Raw genomic sequence first — 20,618 nt, 5'->3', positions numbered from 1 at the left:
AGGCAGCCCCTCCTTGACTCTACTCACAGCCACCCAGGATTTTTCAATTTTGAGACTTTAGATGTTGGGAGTTTGTTGCATACATCCCATGTTCCTCCTCTCCTGATGTTTCCTAGGAGGCTAGTATGAGTGTATCAGTATTCCAGGATTTTATAAAAGTAAAAATGTATATAACGTTAAAAAATACATTTTGTAAATAAAATGTTCACTTAACTGTTTGCTTTGGTTACATAAATGGGTACCAATGTCACTTAAAAGGTCCTAGGTAATCCATGCCTCAAAAATAAGGGTACATCTCAAATGCGGCATTACGTTTTTAGACCCAAGTCTTTGTTTCTGGACATTACCACCACACACTCGTAATGTAGTTCTGTGCGATTGATGTAAATATTTATTTTATGGTAGAGCTCCAAGTTCACACTCGCCAACAAAACTGTGAGGATCGCAAACTTTGTCAAGGACTGGCGGCACATTTGTCTTGAGAGTAGGGCAGAGATGCCCACTGCTCCTATTGCAAAAGTATTCTTATGCCTGTATGAGTGCATCCAAAAATCATGTCCTTTATCCGTAACCTGCAAAGTACTTTGTTCCAAAATGAACATCTTAAGGATGATGATATTGTGGAAGTTGAAGAGAACATTTCCATGTATGTGCTATAACTAGATGGAAAGTAAAGACTCATGTGCCTGTTTAAATGGAAAGACACTGATTCATTTGCAGCTTGAACACTTTTTTAATGTTTTATTTATGTATTATGGAAATTGAAATATAGGCTGGGGGGGCGCATATGCCTATTAACCCCATTGTTACCACTCTCTGAGGCTTATGACCAAATTAATTATATGTTTTTGTTAATGGGGAGTTGCATCTTCTGCTCTCTATTTCTTACTATAATCGGTTGCCAAAAATGATGGGGAAATTTGTCTGTTCTGAAAAACATTTATCCGCAAATAAGCTGCCTAAAGTTGGAAACTCCAAGAATAGGTTCTACTTGTCCTTTTTCGTTTAATTTCTCTGCACTGCCAAGGGGATTTTTATAACATGACATCTGCAACTCTGGACGTTTGTATAAGGAAGTGAAAATCATTTTATCGTCTTAACATTGACTTACTCTCTAGATGAAGACAGGTTTGTTCCTGAATTGTGGGTGTGCACAGCGAATTTCATATTTATTCATTCTGTGGTGATTTTTCACTAGTGTGATATAGATTGTAGTCTACATCAAATCATTGCTCTTATGCCTGAAATTTGACTATCATTTCACATATTGTGCTGATCGTGCTTGCATATTGCAATCAATATTCTTGATTACAAGAATCTGAGTTTCTATCAAAGCTGTGTGAGAATGGCGCAACCTAAAATAAATGGGCTTTTATTTCTTTTCCTTGAACTCCTTTTTTGTACCCTGTTTTTTTTCCATAGGTCTGCTCAACCACGGTGTCTTTCATGTGAATAGTGTACCCGTGTAAACTATACAGCATATACGGGGTCGACAGATTTGGTTGGATCTAGGAGCCAGGCAAAAAAGTTAGGAGCCAGTTTTTTTCTTTTCTTTCTCCCCAAATTCATGTTTTTATGTTTCTGTCGCCCGGGGTTTGTCAAACTTTGGCATACACTAACATACATTTACCCACACTAACACCTTACAGCAGGGGTTCTCAAACTGCGGCCCTCCAGCTGCTGCAGGACTACATCTCCCATACTCCTCAGCCAGCCCCTTAGCTGAAGGAGCATTATGGGAGATGTAGTCCTGCAGCAGCTGGAGGGCCGCAGTTTGAGAACCCCTGCCTTACAGTAACACGCACATTACGGCATTAGCATGAGTAACATAAACCCCATAGCAGCTTCCTATGAGACATTTGGCTCAGCCAAAATAGAATAAGCTGTAGAATGTGCTGTAGAAGCCTTCCATTTTAACAAAAAACCTTGCATTGCAAACCAAAAGCTACCTTAACACTAAACTATATATACTTTTTTTTTTTAAAAAAAATTATTTTTTTTCCCCCTCACACTCCCAAAAACTAAACCATCTAGCCAGCCGCCAAACTAACTTAACACTAAACAAAACTAAAAATGTTTTATTTTAAATGTTAACATTAGGAGAGAGGCTAAGCATCTGGATTAGCAGTCACGTGATCACTGTGAATGGTCGCCACAGCAATCGCATGACTGTGCTGATTGGTTCTCGTGGGACTGTCTCAAGTGCGACGCGCCCCCCCCCCGAAACGAAAACAGGCTAGGTGCGGCGCTACATTTTTTAAAACCCCTTTAACTTGGCTCTTTCTGGTATTTGCAGAATGTGGCTATGCTTGTTGCAGTGGTTTTATCTTTACTAGTTCAATAAACTTCATTATGGGTTTATAATTCAAGGTTGTTTCTGGATAGTGCTTGCTGGACAGTAATCTTCCGCTGTAATATCAGTTTTTGAAAAGCCTTATCTTATTCCTTCCAGTTATGCTGACTGGACAAGCCAGTTGGTTGTACGTTGCCATGTGTATTCTGTCGGCTACAATGTGTCATGTTACTATGAAGCCGTTTTGGGGCAAGTGATATAAAGGTAGGGTCAGGGATGGAGATTGCTTCACTTCAGCACTACACCTTGGAATTATAGGTAAGAAGCAAATTATATTTAGTTTACTTACACATTTGACACATTGCCTAAATTTTATGGGGACTGTAGTTCAAGGACTTTGTTTTTTAGAAAATATTTTATTTATACCTGGATTGTGGTTGTGGCCAAAAGCGAGTTATATTCTAGGTTATTTGAATCTTGATTTTGTGTATTAATGATCCAGAAATGGGTATTTTGGGAGTAAAAAAGATTGAAAACGTTGGAGTACTAATGGGGGTGGGTTAGGCACAGGAGGGTGCTGGTATCATATGGTCCAGTGGTCTAAAAAAGCAAATTGGACCCACCAGTCACTTGCTCCCCACATAATATGCACACGGTGAAACACACATACTTGTACTAACACATATGTAATCGCGCATTCACTCTAATCTACACACGTACTCTCTTCCCTCATCCTTTTACTTTTCCAGAGGCTTCTTTCTTAGACTAAGTGCTAAATATGGTGGGTGACCTCACTGAGTTTCCACCTCTGGAAGTGGACCTGTCCATGTTGGACTGGCCCTTATGCAAATTTGGGACCAGCTATTAAAACTGGAAAAGGCTACAAAGAATTTCCATATTAATTTCTTTAGGCAATGAGCTTCATTTAGCTAAATTGAATTTGTTTACTCCAAAATGAGGCCCTTAAGGGGTGGCCTCATCACAACGTACAAATACCTTTTGAGGCCACTTAAGATTAGATGAGCCATGGTCCCATCTTAAACTAAGGTGTGTTCTTGGGTAAAGCATTCCACAGCTTTTAGAGTTCTTGCTGTGGGAACACACCTTAGTTTAAGATCGATAAGTAGCTGCTATGGTTACAATATAGATTTACTTTTGGAAAGCAGGTTCCAGGTTGAAAACTTTTAAAACTTGTTGATCAGGATTTATTCTGACTCCAAGATATTTTTGCAGATGGTACATCATGCACTGTCTAATGAAAATGAGGAACATCCCATCCAGTGTGTGTCGCATACCTGGCACTGTTATTCAACTTGCTGAGCAGATGAAGATGGACCCAATATGTCTCCTTAAGGTGACCTCCAGCAAGCTGAATATTATAGCTTGCCTCCACTAACTACTAGGTTATACCTGGACAGTACCAGTCTGGAGGTTGCCTGGTACAAAGCCAAACTTTATATAAAGAATCATTGTCTTCACACACTGTCATTTGTCCCTGTTCCTTGGCATTTCTATGGAACCCTCCATAAGGCCCTCCATAACACTGCTTCTCCATAGATTTCTGCCATCATAAGCAAATACTCCCCTAATCAATCATTACGTTCTTCCCTTGGGCTAAGGCGCTCTCACTTATCACCTCCTTTTCGTTTCCCGTCTACAAGGTTTCTCGGGCTGCCCCCATATCTCTGGAACCTGCTTTCACCCTCCCTCCCAACATTCAAGAAACGTCTCAAAACTCACTTCTTCAGAGAAGCCGCACCATTTTAGTTGCTAGAACTTCCCTGTCACTGATACAATCCCACCCTAGCTCTCACCTTTCTCTGTTCCTTATGTTTGTCCTCACACCATTCTCTCAAGATCGTAAGCTTGCGAGCATGGTTTTGTCCACCTAATGTATCTGTTTATCTTAGTCTGTCAATTCTCATCTTGTCATACCCCTGGAATATATGTATTGTGGTAAGCGCTGCATAAATTATTGGTGCTATATAAGTAAAAGAATAATAAACTGTACGAAAATACATTGGCATGGTTTCTATAAACACAGCAAAAGCTACTATTCCGTTATACTGAAAACAGACTATACCTAAAATGGATCTTTGATCGCGGAATGTGCAGAGGGTATGTAACATGGAGGAGCAGATGTTGTTGTTATGACTGGTACCATTTGGCAAAACTAGCCCCTAACAGGACTTCATGGCTTCTGACCTATTCAAAAGACAGGTTCAGGGGAGTTTGCGAATTGCAACTTTTTTCTTGTTGCATTTCTTATTTTTTTTTTTCTGTAATCTGGCAATACAGATTGGCAATGTGGCAATTTGTATTACTCATTTACTTATTGTGAGCTGTCCTCTTTACTATGGCAACATGTAAAAACTTGAGAATAAACTAACTCCTTAAATAGGATATTTAAATGGTCACCGTAACAGATTTTTTAAACTTTAATATATATATTTTTTTTGGATAACATTTTTGTCAGTTTGTTTCCCCTTCTCCTTTAGTTGCTGCGCCCTTTTGGGTTTAGCTTATTAGTATAGAGAATGATTTGTTCTGTGTGTGTATATGTATATTTTACTTGCCCTCTTTTGGCTAGAGTCTCTGCTTCCCTGGGGTAAAATGGTCCACTATTATTTAACCCCTTAAGGACCAGGCTGTGTTTTACCTTTTGTACCATTGGGACCGAGGCTGTTTTAATACTTTTGCGGTGTTCGTGTTTAGATGTAATTTTCTCTTCACTCATTTAGTGAACCCACACAAATTATATGTTGTTTTTTTCAGGACAAGAAGGGATTTCTTCAGATACCATTGTTTTAATCATATCTAATTTCCCATAAAAAAAGTAATAAAATATGATGAAAAATGTAAAAAAAACCCACATTTTCTGACTTTTACCCCAAAAATCTTTTACTCATCCAAAAAAGCTAATGAAAAACCCTACTAAATATATTCTATTTGTCCTGAGTTTAGAAATACCCTATGTTTTTTTGCTTTTTTCTGCACGTTATGGAGCATTAAGTACAGGTAGCGTTTTGCTATTTCAAAACCATTTTTTCCAAATCTGGTAATTCTTCCCCCCATGTGCCATTTCGGGTATCTTTGAAGCCGGCCAATGCAATTTACCCCATCAAATCATATATTTTCGAAAACTAGACACCCCAAGGTATTTCAAATGCTAGTATTTTAACCCTTTCCATGCATGAGATTCTACCACCAGCCTTTGCCACACTTTGTTAGTATTTTTTTGGTATTTTTTTTTACACAAATTGTACTTTGGGTATACATTTATAGCTCCAGGTATACGTCACTATCAAACAACACCCTAATATGTGTTCAATAACATCTCTCGAGTACAGTGATACCACCCATGCATGGGTTTGACTGCTGTTTGGGGTTAAAAGGCCACATTTGGGAAGTGCGCTTTTTTTCCCCTATTTTGGTTAGTCTGTGCCTATGCCCTATCTTTGAGCCTGGCCACTACAATTTACCTCATAAAACCATATATTTTTGAAAACTAGACACCCCAAGGTACTTAAAATGGTAGTATTTAACCCTTTCCATGCATCAGATTCTACCACCAGCCTTTGCCACACTTTGTGGTATTTTATTTTTTATTTTTTTTTTCACACAAATTGTATTTTGGGTATAAATTTATAGCTCCAGGTATACGTCACTATCAAACACCCTAATATGTGTTCAGGAACATCTCCCGAGTTCAGTCATACCCCACATGTATGGGTTTGTCTGGTGTTTGAGGTTAAAATGCCACATTTTGGAAGTGCGCTTTTTTTTCCCCCCATTTCGGTCAGTCTGTGCCTATGCCCTATCTTTGAGCCCGGCCACTCCAATTTACCCCATCAAACCATTCATTTTTTTAAATTAGACACCCCTTGGGTATTTGAAATGCTTTTATTTAAATTTTTCCACGTCAGGATTTTTGGGAAGATACAGCGCTAATTTTAGCACTTGCTCATAATAAACTTTATTTTTTAATTTTATTTTACTCTTTTTGGACTTTTTTTTTACATTTTGCTGGAACTGGATAGTTCCTCTAAAGCATAATAATTTTTAAATGTTACCATGTTTTTTTTTTTAAGCTTTTTCTTAATTTGTTTATTTTTTTTTTTAATATTTTACTAATCACATAGTGATTAGAAAGCTGGCCTCCATTGACTTGTATGGTTGAATGTAGTACCTGTATTCAACCAGCAAGTGGAGCCAGAGTTCTCTAGAAGGTCAGGAGACCGTCTAGCGAACTTTTTCAACTTTATTATTTTTTTCCCGGGCCGCCGCCATCTTGCGGATGGTGAAGACTGCGTGCGGCTGTGACCGCTCTCCGGAGCGGTCACAGTCCATCAAGAGGTAAGTGTTTGGTGTCGCTGGATGCCTCCTGATCGAGGCATTCCAGCGACACCATTGAAGTTTAGGAGGTGATCGTTGATCGCCTCCTAAACACTTTTAAAACGGGCGTCCGCCGCCATACAATGTATGGCGGCTGTTGACGCCCCGGGGAGGGGCCAGACATGGCCCATCATGCCGATCTCGGTGTTGCTGAATGCCTCGACATCGAGGCATTACAGCAACACCGTTTAAGCTTAGAAAGTGATCATTGATCACTTTCTAAGCTTGTTTAAGTCTGATGACGTGTCAGGCATGTCATAGGTCGTTAAGTGACCGTTTTGCATGACGTGCCTGACCCGGCAATGGACGTTAAGGGGTTAAACCTGTATCTCTCAAATACAATAACCAGAAACCTTATCTGATTTTAGCTTTGCTAAACAAATTTATCCATGTTGAAAGTGTTGGAGAGAGGTCCTGATAGCAGGGAGGATATGCAGTCTTCTGCTTGACTTCTTGGAATGCTGTACACAGAAAAAACAAACCACTTCCTTATACAGTTTAGTTCTACATGTGTTGTATGGCCTGACTAGAGAAGGAGCTTCATTTTATGATGGAATATGTTTATTGAAGGAACCAGTCCTCATTTCTAATCATTTAGGTTTTTTTTAACCCCATGTAGTGATGTGTGTTTCCATGAGACGCTCCATACTAAAGATCTCTCCATGCTACTTGTCATAGCACCCCAGCCATAATTTCCTTCACTGATCTGGGAAATAAACTTGCATAGCCTTCAAGATATCTTTAGTCCATAGATGATTTCTGAACGCATTTTGCTGTGAGACATTAAGTTACTGTCTTCTTACTATGCCTCTTTGCAGCCTTTGATACTATTGACCAACCCCTTCTTCTGGAAACTCTGAATTCTTATGTTATCTGGGACACTACCCTCTCCTGCCACAAATCCTAACCTGTAACTTTACATCTCCTTCTCTGGCACTTATTTTTCTCCCCTAATGCTCTGTTGATATACCTTAGGGCTCAGTTCTGGGACACCTACTGTTTTGGATTCCATTACCAGCTATATGTTGATGACACACTAACCTACCTTTTTCCTCTCACTTTTAAGGAAGGACGAACCTGAATCAATTCCAGGGATACAAGGTTTTGAGGAGCCTAACACGTGACCCTACTAAAACATAAACCCATTCCCTTCTGATATCCTGTCAGAATTATTGCATTTCACTACTAACTGGCCTTCCCCCTCTCCCTCTCCCACTTTTTTTTTTTTTTTTTTACCACTCCAGTCCATTCTTAACCCCATCTGCCACACCATATTTTTTTGCCTTGTCCTGGCTTCTCACTATGACCTTTTTATGACAATCCATCCAATTATTCCCCCTTGTCTCATTCCACCACTGCTTTAAGCTTGCAATATTGGAGCCTTTCTCCTTGTGTACCAGTAGGTCACAAAGTATGTTCATGTTGTTTAACTATGTATTGTCCCTACTGTAAAAGAGCTATGGAATCTGTTGGAGCACTGTAAATGTAATCCAATCTCTAATGCTGCCACTTTCCCATACCGCCCAAAACGCAATTGCACAATTATGTGGGGTGAAGCCTCAGCGGCATCTCATTTGAAACAATTTTGCCAAAATATGTTTTGGTAGCTAATGACATAAGGTGTTCAATAAAGTTATTACTGTATTTGCTCATGTGAAAAAAGGCCTTTCTTCTCTTATTCAGACCTCTTATATGGAGCACAGCCAACTAAGCCTAGGGGCTTGCCGCTCTCCCTACCACTTCCACAGCTCAGCGTCTTCTCTTGCCTTTTCTTGTTCTTCTGTCTTCTTCCTTCGGCCACTTCTCCCAGTTATCAGCCTCTACAGTCCGTGCCTTGGAAGTTCGCTTAAGAGGCCGGAATATTGCAGATGGTTTCGCAGAGAACTAATAGTGCTAGAATGTCACATTAACCACAATGGATGCCATGACGGTTTAAGATCTGCAGACTTGAAAAAAATTTGGTTCATCAAGGGTAGCTTGTAAGAAAAAGGTATTATAACTCATTAATGCCTGTTGGGTAGGATGTTACAAAGTTGACATGCTGTATGTATATCAACAGTAATGCGATAGAGTAAAAGAAGCAGGCCCATAAGTAAAATGAGAAGATTATGGAAGTACAGAGAAGTTATGAGCAAATTCTGATTATAACAAATACATACAACAAATATTGTGTGTGTGTGTGTATATGTATATATATTAGTATATATGTTTCATTTTTATTTATTTTTTTTGCAGGCCTTTGGTTGTCCTTAATTGTGTTATAATATGCTCCCAAAGGACAGAAAAGGGGTAAGTAGCTATCAACCCTAACTTTTTTTTTTTGTTTTATTTATCAATACTACTGAGCTCTCAGACCTCTAGACCACGATGTGTAAAAGTGGCATGTATGGTCTTTTATAGGTGTGTATGTTCACTGCCAGCATTTCACTGATAAATACTGCCTTACTAGTGAAATGTCAAATGGCTTGGATTAGTGTGTAATCATGGAAGAAAAGCAGGAAGCACATGTCGTAAAATGAATTTATGGGAGAAAGGGGTTTCTTGTTCTGGACACATTCCTTTTAGTAATTGTGAAACCTTGGAAGGCAGCATTCCAGGAATTGTTTTATGGTCATTCTACAAATAGCGTAATATCCATTTCTTGACATCTATTTTACTTGATACGTGTACTGTTGTGCTCATTAGTTAAGGTATAACTAAAGTTAGCGTTATAGTTCTGATACCATTTGTTTTTTCCTTTTTATGGGAAATTCTAGTGTGTGTGTGTTTTATAATATGCATGCATGTTCTACAAGAGGTCATGTTTAATATTTGTACATATGTGTCCTCCCTAATTATGGGTCATGTATGAGGTTTACAGTGTTTTTTGTTTTTTTTTTTAAAAAATACTTCACCAGATTTGGCATCTATTGTAGTTAATGTTATTAAGAAAGAAAATTTCCCAGGGGCTATTTAGTCAAGTGTTGTTGGTTTTAGTTTTCTTCTCCTTTTTTTGCCCCTATAAAATCCCACTTCTGCTTCAGAACAGCATTTTTATGCACAGTCTTGATGTGAACAGTTCAAGGACACTTAACACTGACAACATGCGATTACAGGAAACAATCAGTGTGTGGGTAAGAGACCCGAAAATACAGAAAGATGACTGGCATTCATACTTGGACTATGAAATATGTGTTCATGTAAGTAAATAGTGTTTCAGTATGGGGTTTCCCCTTCTTGTTGGGAGTAGTTGTAGTTCTTTTGACTTGCAGACGATCAACAATGTCAGCCAGTATACATATGGTTGCACTTCTAAAATGTTTTTAGGTCTTTGATTTCTTTTTTTTTTTTTTTTTCTTCCCTTTTTGCTTCCAGACCAACAGCATATGTTTTACGCTGAAAACCTCTTGTGTCAGAAGAAGATTCAGAGAGTTTGTATGGCTCAGACAAAAACTTCAGAGCAATGCAGTATTAATGTGAGTCCTGATCAGGTTTTTAGATTTTTGACTAGTAAGGAATATTCGCTGTGTATTTTTATATCATTTTGTTTGCGTTTAGAATAAATCGGCATGGTTTGGTGATAGGGTGCCTCCTCATAGTTATGATAACCTTTAAATGGTGTATAATATTAGAAGTCATGAAATTGGTGCAGGTGGGATTCATACAGTCTATGCTATCTGCATTAATGATCTCTGGCCCACAAGTATATCGAGTGCTAGCTTTTATAGGTTGGTAGCATGTTGGTCAAATTCAGTTTCCAGAAATGTTTTTTTATTTTAATTTTAGTGATCTGCCAGAACTTCCACCTAAAATCCCATTTTTTAACGTAAGCAATGCACAGAATGTGGAACAGCGTGTTCGTGGTTTACAGGATTTCTTAAATAAGTGAGTATGGATATTAACTATAATTGTTGGCTATACGTTTTAGTCCATGTGCTGGGTAACAGAGCCATCTTGTGGCTGTCAATGTGCTGAGGCAGGAAATGCATTCCATTAGCTTTCCACTTCATGCCTTGTTTTAAGTACCAATCACCCTGATGAAGGCAGCTATTTCAATACTTAATTAAAAATATGAATGCAGCTTCCATTTATAAAGAATGACTGGGACTATAGTTGGTTCTGCTGACTTTAACTTGGTTTGTTGTTTAAACATCAATGCTTCCTTTGGTCAATTTTTCAGCAAACTGGTATTAGATTGTTGTATAGCACCATCATATTCTGTAGTGCTGTACAATGGGTAAACGGGACATAAGTAGTGTATAACATAATTACACGCACAAAATCTGAGGGCCCTTCCCAAATGATTTTACAATCTAGAATGAGTTAGGGATTATTACACAAGATTTAAAAGTGGCACTGTTAAGGATGACCAGCCGCATTAGTATTGTCCAAGGGCAGAAGAGGAACTAGGAAAGGTGAGCTAAAGGAAGGTGGGAGGAAGGGTATTAACATGTGCGTAGGCCTCATTAAAGACGTGGGTCTTGAAGTATGTTCTTGAAAGAGTGGAGGTAGAGGATAGAGCCAACACTTGAGAAATCTGGCAAGTGTGCATGAGAATTAGGCGAGAAGAAGATCTCTAGATGAGCGGAAAGACTGGGTTGGAGCAAGGGGGATGAGGAGATGATTGCATCATTGACTTCAATTGACTGTTGGAGAAATGTTAGCATTTGAGAGTGGGAAGAGATGCTCAGTTTTGGAGAGTTTAGCTGCGTAAGGGTGCTATCTGTATTCTACAAGCGATTATACAGGGCAGAATTCTGGTGCAAAGAAAGGCATCACTCATTTGGACTTGGAAAAAGGAATTTTAACTTATTACTTTAACCCCCTCAGGACCGGCATTTGTGTACGGCGTCTTCCCTTGAAGACCGTGTTTTAAAAAAAACACCCGCCCATCGCGATCCCAGCATTCATAGCGACGCTGGATCGCGCATCATTGATGACGTACCTGGCACGTCCCGGTCTTGAAGGGGTTAAAGAACCCTTTTTACTGCTTTGTCAACAAAGACGTGAAATTCACTACCCACCAATGTTGTCCTATCAAGCTCAATAGATGCTTTTAAATATAGACTGGATGTCCAGACTTCATAATTCCACACCATATTGGTAACATACGCATTTCTATGTGCATTAACTAGGTGGTGCTTCAATCGTGTGTGTGTGTGTGTGTGTGTGTACGCACACTAAGCCTGCCTTTTATGCTTTGCCGTCGTGATCTGGCACAATTCTCTAATTTCTAAATGTTTGCACAACTTTATTTTATAAAAGCTTGGAAATAAAGATGCTAGCTAGGGTTAAAATTTTAGCCTTATGAACCTAATGTAATGTGTGTTAGGATCATTTTAAGAAAAATAAGGATTAAGACATTTCAGACTGGGCATCCTTTAAAGTTTTAAAACATGGTTAATTTTTCACTGACTCTGTGGTGTTCAGCTTTTTCATGGGTTGTATTTGCTTATGGTGAGATTTATATTATTTACACTGAGCACATATTCCATTCAGTGTCCTAAATGCTGTGGGGAAAATTGTTGCACAGTCCATTAAAATACAGTAGTTAATCCAGTACTTGTAACGTGCAAATATTACAACTATCATGGTAACTGCATCTATAGTAAAATGTGTTGATACAGATATATTCAAATAAGGTAAACCTACACATTGTATCAATTTGTATACTACATGCATATTTTATTTTTTTTGTATAGGGGTGGGGGCTGCCACTAGACATCCATTTGCTATATAACATATACAGTTCTTTGCCACGGACAACATTAATAATTTACCACTTGTGTTATTGCTTTGCTGCTTCAAAAATGCCATTGTTTTACCTAGGGTAGGGAAAGTATGGGCTAGACTGCTGAAGCATAGAATAGTGTTATCTTTCTATGGGTCACCCTTAAAGTGGCCACAAAAATGTATGTTTGGCTGAAGCCCTGCACCTCATAGGGCTTGGGTGTACTTTCTCTCACTAACTTGTATCTGAAGGAACTTGGCTTTACGTTTTGATTTGGGAAAAGTGTTCCTATTAAACACAGATGAAGAAAAAATTGTGTGTGTGTGTTGTGATTCTAATGCTCTGACTTCAGTATACATTATGGAAGGCCAATACTAGCATGCTTCAATAAAGGCTGAGCTGACCCCGCCTGAAACATAATAAAATGTGTAAATTTTGAATAAATCTCACCAATATAAATTAACTATTTTTATAGCACCAAAAATTACGCAGCCCTTCATACAATGCATATATTGTAAGCGTTTGACAAAACTAGAACTGACAGACTAAGACAAACCGATACATTAAATAAAGAGGACTATGCATTGGATGGGGCCAGTCAAGCTATTCTTTTGCAGAAGCTCAAGGGGTGGGCTGTTTATAATGAAAAGGGAAGTGAAGAAGCTGATACACAACTCTTCCTTTAGTGAATAAACCCCTTTGAGTTCGAAAATTGACATGCATTGCAATATAAAGGGGGCATAGAGTCTCAGACATGCGCTACAGAAAGAGCAGGAGATGCTGCAGGGAGGAAAACACAAAAAGCATCGTGCTATAAGAGTCCTACTGAGAAGCTTGGCTCGGAGAAGGGATTTAATAAGTCTGAGGTTATGCTGCCCTGAAAGGGTACGTTTCTTTTAAAGAGCTCCTTGGCCATGTGATGATCCAGGGAAGGAATTAAAGTGATTCATGACCAGTCAGTGTTTTTTTTTGGTCACAGAGGAGTAGCATTTTGCCCTTACACTCCTCTTTCCAGTGTTTAACCCCTTAATGACAATTGCCGGTCCTGGCACGGCACGGAAAAGCATGTGCTTTACGACAATTGACGTGCCAGGACCGGCACGTCTTTAAACGGGTGCAGAAAGCGATCTACTATCGCTTTCTGCACCCAAAAAGCGTTGCTGAATGCCTCGACCTCGAGGCATTCAGCAACGCCGCGATCGGCACGAAGGGGCCATCTCTGGCCCCTCCACGGGGCGTCAACATCCGCCATACTTTGTATGGCGGCGGACGCCCGTTTTAAAAGCGTTTAGGAGGCGATCGACGATCGCCTCCTAAACTTAAATGGTGTCGCTGGAATGCCTCGATCAGGAGGCATCCAGCGACACCAAACACTAACCTTTTGATGGGCTGTGACCGCTCCGGAGAGCGGTCACAGCCGCAGCTGCCGGCAATCTTCGCCATCAAGGAAGATGGCCGCCGTCCTGTAACAGGAACCACAAATTTTAAAAGTTCGCTAGATAGTCCAGACCATCTAGAGAACTTTGGCTCCACTTGCAGGTTGAATACAGGTACTGCATTCACCATGCAAGTCAATGGAGCCCAGCTTTCTAATCACAGTGTGATTAGTAAAAATAAATTAAAAAATAAAATAAAATTAATAATAATTAGAAAAAAATAGTAAAAAAACAGTAAAATGTAAAAATCATTTCCCACTGATGTCACTATCAGGGGAACCTCCAAGTTGAAAAAAAATGTTAATTTTTTTTTTTAAAAAAATAAAAAAAAAAATATATATTTTTGTGAGCAAGTCCTAAAATTAGCATATTAGCTTAAAACAATTCTCGCATGGGAAGAGTTAAAATACTGGCATATTAAATGCCCGTGGGGTGTCTACTTTTAAAAAATGTATGATTTGATGGGGTAAATTGAATGGGCCAGGTTCAACAACGTCCCAATTAACACGGGGGGGAGGATGACCACACATCTAATTTCCAATTAGAAAAATGCACACGTACCAAATGTGGCCTTTTAGTTCCCCCCAAAAATGACACACCCATGCATGTGGGGTATCACTGCACTCAGGAGATGTTGCTGAACACATTATGGGGTGTCGTGTGACAGCGGCATATACCAGGAGCTGTAAATTCATACATAAAGTAGGTGTGTGTGGGAAAAATACACACACAAAAATATTACTGCAAACTTTGAAAAAATGCTGGTGGTAAAATATGTGCATGCAAAGAGTTAAAATACCAGCATTTAAAATACCCTGTGGTGTCTAGTTTTGAAAAATATATGGTTTTGTTGGGCACACTGAAATGGCCTGGCTCAAAGATGTACCAAATAGGGCATGGGCAGTGGATCCCAAATGCCAAAGTTCAACATTGAAAAAAGCGCATGCCCCAAATGTGGCCCTTTTGCCCCAAAACAGCCAGGCAAAATCATTCATGTGAGGTATCGCTGTACTCAGGAGATGTTGCTGAACACATATTGGGGTGTTTTGTGATAATGACATATACGAGAACATTTTAATTCATACCTGAATTAAAATGTGTGTGGAAAACCAAATGCAAAAAAATGACTACCACAAAGTTTGACAAAGACTGGTGGTAGATATGGTGCATGGAAAGAGTTAAAATACTAGCATTTGGAATACCCTGGGCTGTCTAGTTTTCAAAAATATATGACTTGATGGGGTAAATTGCATTGGCCGGGTTCAAAGATACCCGAAATGGCACATGAGGGGAAGAATTACCAGATTTGGAAAAAATGGCTTTGAAATAGCAAAACGCTACCTGTACTTATTGCCCCATAATGGGTAGAAAAAAGCAAAAAAACATAAAAACATTGGGTATTTCTAAACTCAGGACAAATAGTAGAATCTATTTAGCAGGTTTTTTCATTACCTTTTATAGATGAGTAAAAGATTTTTCAACTAAAAGTTAGAAACAGTCATTTTTTTCTAAATTTTTCACCATATTTTATAATTTTTTTAATAGTAAATAATATGATACAATCAAAACAATGTCATCTAAAGAAAGCCCTTCTTGTCCTGAAAAAAACAATATCTAATGTGTGTGGGTTCAGTAAACGGGAAAGAAGAAAATTACAGCTAAACACAAGCAGCGCAGAAATGTTAAAAAGGCCATTGTCACAAAGGGTACAAAAAGTAAAATCAGCCTTTGTCTCGAAGGGGTTAAAATAATTATAGTTTTCCGCAACATTGTTAATATTGTTATTGCTACCAGATGCATAGAACACTTTCTTATTGCGCGTGTTACTGCCCAGTCTTTGTTGTCCCCCCTCCCCCCATATTAACTTGCAAACACCAAGTAGGTAAAGTTCATTTGAGAAAACATTGAATCAAATCTGAGCACAAAATATCTAACATATCTTTTTAAATTTTTGTTTTTTTTACCCGCTTCTGATTTGTTGGCTGTAATGAGAACATTTTATGATTGCTTTGTATCAACTAAATATTGCCAACAGAGGGCACCAAAGCTCTAACATTATTACACTGCCGGCTGACTTGTGCATTTAACCCCTATTTCCCTCAGACTCTACTGCTACATTGTGAAGCCTTTGACAATAAGGCCCCTTTCATTGTGTTTAAAATATTTACTGGTGTGGTAACTAATTTACACCCACAGCCAAAAGCTATATATTGCTTGATCTGATTTTGTATAATCCTACTTTAAAGGTGCTTCTCTACCTAATACATTTTATAATTTTTTTTTTTTGGGGGGGGGGTGCAGGGGGCTTTCTGTAAAATAAACATGGAGAGGAGGGATTGCAACTCTGTTAATATGCCAAAGAGGACAATCGCTGGTTTTGTCTCCTTTTTAAGTTGTACAACCTTCAAGACATTTCAGGCAGACTTACTGGGGTTGGCCCTTCAAAAATGTGAAGCCAGCTGAATTGTTCCAAGCTCGCTGGTTTTAGTGAATACACCCTTTATAATGATGAGCAATAATACTGATCCTGGTAGCTTTTCCAATTCCAGTGGTGTGCTGTTTCCCAAAACAATTTCATGCAAATTCTTCCAAGTGACACACAGCCCCGTCAGATGTCTAAGGTACTCGTTTTGTTTCTAGGTGTTCAGAATGTGTGTTGACCCAGTCTATTATACAAACACGCAGACTCCTATGGCCTTGTGAAAAAAAAAAAGTGGTTCAGTTTTAATCCCCAAACTGGACATTCTGACAAATGGAAGGCTATGGAGGAATGTCCTTAATTGGTGTTGCTGGTAAAGAATTGGCTCGATGTGGAGGGAGTCCCAAAATAGCAGTTGGCCACCAAGAATGGTCGCCTCCAGGAAGCCTGAAGATTATTGAAAGGAAATGAGTTAAAGCTAGGTGCTATTGCTAAAAATAACGTAGCTTGTATTCAAGGAGAAAAACAATGTATTGCTTAGCCAGCCATTGTCAGTACCCCAATCCTAGCATGACTGATGTAAGGAATATATGGCAATAAAATGTAACTGAATCTCCAATACTTGCGTAGTATTTGTTGGGTGTGCCCACAGATCTCTAAACACCCCCCCCCCCCGTATTTATTATTAATAATTTAATAATAGTATTATTATTTTCTGTGGATCAGTAGGAAAACTGATTGGTAAATTGTGTTTACATAAATCTAAAATCCCACCATAAAATGTTCTATACATCCTCCTCAAAAATGCAGTATGTGGGCATATTTTATTATGTGTTGCTTCATTGTGTGTTCAATGTTAAAAATACGTGTGTGTGGCGGCCTAGCTAGCCAATTAGCTTTCAGATCTTGCATATTTACGTTAATTAGTTGGGGTTGTCAGTGCTCAGTCTGACCCTCTGCTTATTGTCTTGTGTAATGTTGACCTTCCTGCAGGCATACAGCTATCCTCTCAGTAACTGGAGAACAAGCACTTGGCAGATTTAATAAGCAAAGAATATTGACATTTTAAATTTGTACCCATGCGTATAGTTTACCAGTTTATGCCAAACCGCAGTAGCTGAAATATGTTTATTTTCAGTTTTCTTTAGGGATTTGCTCATTCCTTAATATATAACCTGTCTGTTTAATTTTGACAAGTCATCAACTTTTTTTTTCTTTAATATATTTTTAGGCATTTATGCCATCTTAGAATCTGAATTATGCTCCCTGAGTATGCTGAGTGCCAGGGTACTATATTCTAGTTTGTTACGCATACCTTGGGTATTGGCTCTGAAACCCTTTGGCCGGTATGTGACGTCCTCTTCATTCTTGTTTGCATTCCTGCTGCCAGCTCTCCAGACTCCAAGTTCTTTCTGTCCTGATTGATTGGCGCACTTGGCTGTTACAATGATTTAGCTTTGGCTTTGCCCATACTTGTTTTTAAAGAGACTGTTTGTTATTATGTGGCACAGTAGATATTTATTTGAAGGATATATAGATTACATTGTAGTTAAGATGACAGAAGTATTATTCTTCAGGAACCACCACAGCTGTGATAATTTGCTCCTGTATAAATTTGCATGATGGATATGGCCCTCAGTGTCTTAAGAGAACCATTACAATGCATGCACATCTTTTACAGTAAGTAATTTTGTAACTGCATTGACCAGATCTACAAGCTCCGAGAACAGCTGTATTCCTTGTAAAGTGGAAAATAAGAAGTGTGCTACATATTAAATCAAATTAATTATGAAATATTGGAAGGTTATCGATTGTTGATCCCTGCATTGGTGGGGTTTTGCTTTAATGATACTGCAATGTACAAGCCAGCATTAGTCAAAAAGAAAACCGCAGGTCCAAGAGGTCCGTCAACCTACCTTATCACGCTTCTTTTCTGCAGGTCTATCTGATTGGAGGCTGACTGTTTAATGGTTATAAAATTATTGGAAGGTTATCCATTGCTATTAGTCCCTGCATTGGTTGGGTTTTGCAGTGTACAATATTTTGTATATATTGAATCTGAAACAAAACTGTAGGTCCAAGGGGTCTTTTTTTAACTTAATTTTATTTCTGTATATATGTCTATTTGACTGGAGGTCGAAACGTGCTGTATTGCTCAGTTGAAATATTCAGTCTATTGCTGACTGGATTGTGAAAAACGGTGTTATGTCCTCTTTATCTTTTAGTGACAGTACTATCCTGCATTTGATGTGCCTTAAAGACAGGATTCTTTTTCTGTAAAATGTTTATCATATAACTGATTTTCCTCCTTCCTGTTCAGTGTACCCAAACAAATTTATATATATATATATTCCCCCCCCCCCCCCTCAGAAGTAGGTTTTCATTTGAAATAATTTGTATACATAAAAGATCATTTAGTACGGGAAAAAAATCCAACAAATTTTAACAAATTAAGAAAAAAAGCTAGTTTGCATATAAAAACTACACAGTGCCAGTGCAAAAAAACAAAAACAAAACACAAAACATTATTTAGGTTTTTGTCCTGATTTTGGAAACGCTCATACACTTGGTATTTTCATTTATTTTGGTAGTTCTTGAAGCTAAACCTGAATGACGCACATAACTCACGAGTTGGGCCCCAATAGTGGCTAGAAAAAGCAATCACTTCAGAGCAAGTGTGTGTACATTTTATTTTTTTTATTTTTTTTTTTTTTAAATATCGACATCCCAAAGTATTTTACTAGGTGTATTATAACTGTTTACTGTAGCTCCAATTTAGTCCAATACTCCAAACACACTTTCGGTATATTTCTTTACCACAGTACACGCAATTACTGAAATTATTCAGCAACACCCCTACCCTTACAAATGTATAAGTCCTGTTTCTTGGACATTGTGGGGTCAAAATTGGGACACGTGCATTTCAGTTTTTAAACTTTTGACATCACTTTATCAGGCCCATGTCTCATTTGGGATACAGCGCACCCCTAGAGGATTTGAAAGACACCTTACTTGCTTTTCTAGGTAGCCCACAGCAACAACACATTTTGACCTTTTTTGCTGACATCACTGGGCTTCTACTATTTTTCACCATCTCCTCCTGATCTGTTTGTGCATAGGTGAGCCCAGCAGAATCTAGAAAGACACTGCTGAGGCTCTCATGTCCTCAAATGCAGACAGAGAGGAGTCCATGCTGTCGATTCACATCCTGATCTGCCGTGTATGTTCTAATGGGCTTCTTGCCGCAAGTCTTAAGGACGTACAGGTATGTCCTAAGGAGACTCCTCAGGTTTAAACAAGCTTGACCCCTTCATTATGTTCTTATTTTATTTTAAATCACTGATTCCATTGTGCCTCAAATTAAGCAGATATAATGCACAACAGTTGAAGAAGCTGAAGGTTTATAAACACTGAATAGAGCATCCCAACCATACTGACAGACCTACACATTTAATGGCAACTGTGTTCTGGAACTAGCAGTTGGGCTTACCTGGAATAAAAACGAGTCGCTGGTTTTGATAATCAAAGCCAACTAAAGTCACTGGTGAAAGGATAAACTTATCTGATTTCTGAAGCTAAGAAGTATATTTCATTTGGTAAAATTCCGATTTTTGCCTTTGCTACAAAAATGTGTCCAGGTAGAGTGACACTGTCACATGCTGTAAGGTACATTTATTATTTTTATTGGCTTTTATGGCACCATCGTGTTCCAGGGGACCGTACAGTGGATACATGGAAATCTTTGCACCTTTGCCATAATTGGCTTGGATATTTTGGAACCATATGCATTCAGAAATTTTTTATTGCTTTTCTACTGTGTTAATTCCCTACATGCCCCTTTTAATTGCTGTCTTTGTATTGTGGTTAGTAACTGTATCTGGGTTACATTCTACAGGGTCATGCAGTGTCCAGTCCTGCTCTCTGACAGCCGGCTACACCTTTTCTTGCAAACTCAGCTCAGCCCAGAAGAAATTGAAGCTTGTGCATCTGGACAGACAAAATACTCTGTTCTTGAAGCAATCCATAACTATGCCAAATCAAACCGGCGCTTTCCTGTGGAAGAGGAGGAAAAAAACAAGTCATTGCTTGGAATCTGAGAGGTACTTTCATGTGCGGTAGACTGGCTTATTTGGTTGTGTGGTGTAATGCTCGCGTAATGAAAAAATTAATTGACTGAGATTTTATTGAGCTGTGACAGCTTCTCATAAGAGTCTTTGCACACCTCCACACTGAATTAATGAATGCAGTAGAAATTCAATTATCTGCATTCTGATTATGTGAATTTCATTTAGTCAGACTTGAATTATTTGCGTTTAAATTATCTAGCTTAAAAAAAAGAAAAAGCTAACCACACTCCAAATGGCT

The 20,618-nt window shown here is 38.6% G+C and overlaps 1 pseudogene; it reads left to right on the top strand.

Annotated features, from left to right (window-relative positions):
• The first annotated feature begins 8,953 nt into the window (after nt 1–8,953).
• Nucleotides 8,954–20,372, top strand: LOC149300822 (sorting nexin-10-like; annotated as a pseudogene).
• Nucleotides 20,373–20,618: the final 246 nt, after the last annotated feature.

Source organism: Sceloporus occidentalis, unplaced genomic scaffold (genome assembly GCF_023333645.1).
Source record: "Sceloporus occidentalis isolate IW3139 unplaced genomic scaffold, rSceOcc1.0.p SCAF_23, whole genome shotgun sequence".
Lineage (NCBI taxonomy): Eukaryota > Metazoa > Chordata > Lepidosauria > Squamata > Phrynosomatidae > Sceloporus > Sceloporus occidentalis.
This window is presented reverse-complemented; position numbering and strand designations above follow the sequence as displayed.